Here is a 2,129-nt window from a genome sequence, read left to right on the forward strand (position 1 = left end):
AGCCTTCTTGCTATGCATACACTTCCATAGAAACCAAAACTATAGGTACTAACATACGTGTAATCACTGCCCTTAGATATGGACTCTAGATAAAGCTCAGAAGAGGCCTTTGATCTTCGTACTGGCAGGTACAGTGCATATAACACGCGCACGTACGAATGCACACAGAATGATAAATACTAATACACATACAGGTACACATGCACGTACGTATACGTACACACAGCAAGGGAACACGCACGAGCGCACGCACACACCAACAGACAAACACAAACACACACACACATATCCACGTCTGTGTGTGAGTGGGTGAACGAGAGAGCGAGCGTGTTTGTGCGTGAACAAGTACGCATGCCCGTGCGTGTGCCTCGGTCCCATCGGATAAGGCAACCATCTCATAGGAATCATTTTCCCAGGTCGTTTTTTTCCCTCCCCTGGTTGCTATCGCTATCGTCCTTTACTCCGGTGAAATCTCAGACAACAATGCTATCTTTGATCGGCGTCTCTCTCTCTCAACTGATAAATAATGCTTCTTCAATGAGAGGTTGGATGTGTAAGCAGTAGTGTGGTTGAAATACGCTACACAACGCAGTAATCGTTATTCTGAAGCGATATGTCTTAACGCTGCGTGATATACAGTCTACGATAGAGTGGAGTATGCTGAAGGGCGTTCAGTACAGTGTAGTAAACGAGTCTGGATATGCATCATTATAACTAATAGGGTCTTATTTATGTAATCAAGAAATATCTTATCTAAATATCACTGTACAACACTGCAACAAGGTCTATAATACAGTTCAAAAGCGAGGGTCTGTAACCTACACATAAGGTTCACGTCGGTTCACTTTTCCCTTCCCTTCTAACGCAATATCAGAATTTTCCGCGGGGGATACAAGCAATTATGTTCGCTTCCTGCACTGCCCGAGTCCGGTGTGGAAGCCGTTTACCACGACCTCGAGAGGGGGGGGGGGGTAGAGGGAGGAGAAGCAATGGGGGGAAAGTGAGGGAGAGGGAGAATATGGAGAGAGGGGAGACAGAAGAAGGGCTGGTGAGAGGGAGAGGGAAAGGAGAAGGGGGGAAGAAGGAACAAGGAAAGTGAGAGGGAGAATATGGAGAGAGGGGAGACAGAAGAAGTGCTGGCGAGAGGGATAGGGGAGGCAAGGGAAGAGGGTGGGAAGAAGAGAGAAATAGGGAAGGAGGCTGGGAGGGAGAGAAGAGGGAGATAGGGAAAGTGGGAGAAAGGTGAAGGGTGGAGGAGTGAGGGGACAACCTCCCTCCACTCTAAGAAAAAGAAAGAAAGAAAAAAAAAATCATCATCCGACCTCGAGAATGAGCTGGATGTCAGGGTCGACTGACGGACTAAAACACCGAGTCACATCACCCAAGTTGCTATTTACACCATTCACCTTTGGCACTCAGCCCCACCACCCCCTCCTCCATCATCTACCCCCCCCCCACCCTTCCTCCTCCTCTTCTTACAGCGTTTTTCCCTTCTCTTGCCTCCATCAACTCCTTCTCCTAGTCCTCTCTTCCTCCATCTCCTCTTCCTCTTCTTCCTCTTCCTTCTTCCCCTTCTATCCTTCACCATCTCCCCTTTCTCGGCCTCCAGCTACTCCCATCCTCCTTTCCTCCTCCTCCACTTTCAAAACTTTGCATCCTCCTTATCCTTATCCTCCTCCTCCTCCTCCTCCTCCTCCTCTTCTTCTTCTCTCTTTCTCTCTCTCTCTCTCTCACACACACACACTGGCAGATAAGAGAGGGCAAGTCGTGGTCACTGCGAGTGATAAGGGTTATCAATCAAGACCCCGCTGGAGGAGCACCCCCGGCGCTCTCCTCTATCAGCACGGGAGGTGGAGGGTAGCGGGGGGAGGGAAGGAGGAGGGAGAGGAGGGGTGAGGGAGGAGGAAATAGGGGGGGAGGAGGGGAAGGAGGGGGAGGGAAGAGGGAGAGGGGGAGGAGGAGAGGAGAGGAGGGGGAGGGAGGAGGGAGAGGAGGGGGAAGGAGGGGAAGGGAGGAGGAGAATAGGGGGGAGGGGAAGGAGGGAAAGCAGGGGGAAGGAGGGGGGGAAGGAGGAGGGAGGAGGGGGAGGGAAGGAGGGGAAGGGAGGGGAAGAGGAAGGAGGGGAGAGG

The sequence above is a fragment of the Penaeus monodon genome, chromosome 18, assembly GCF_015228065.2.
Source record: "Penaeus monodon isolate SGIC_2016 chromosome 18, NSTDA_Pmon_1, whole genome shotgun sequence".
NCBI lineage: Eukaryota > Metazoa > Arthropoda > Malacostraca > Decapoda > Penaeidae > Penaeus > Penaeus monodon.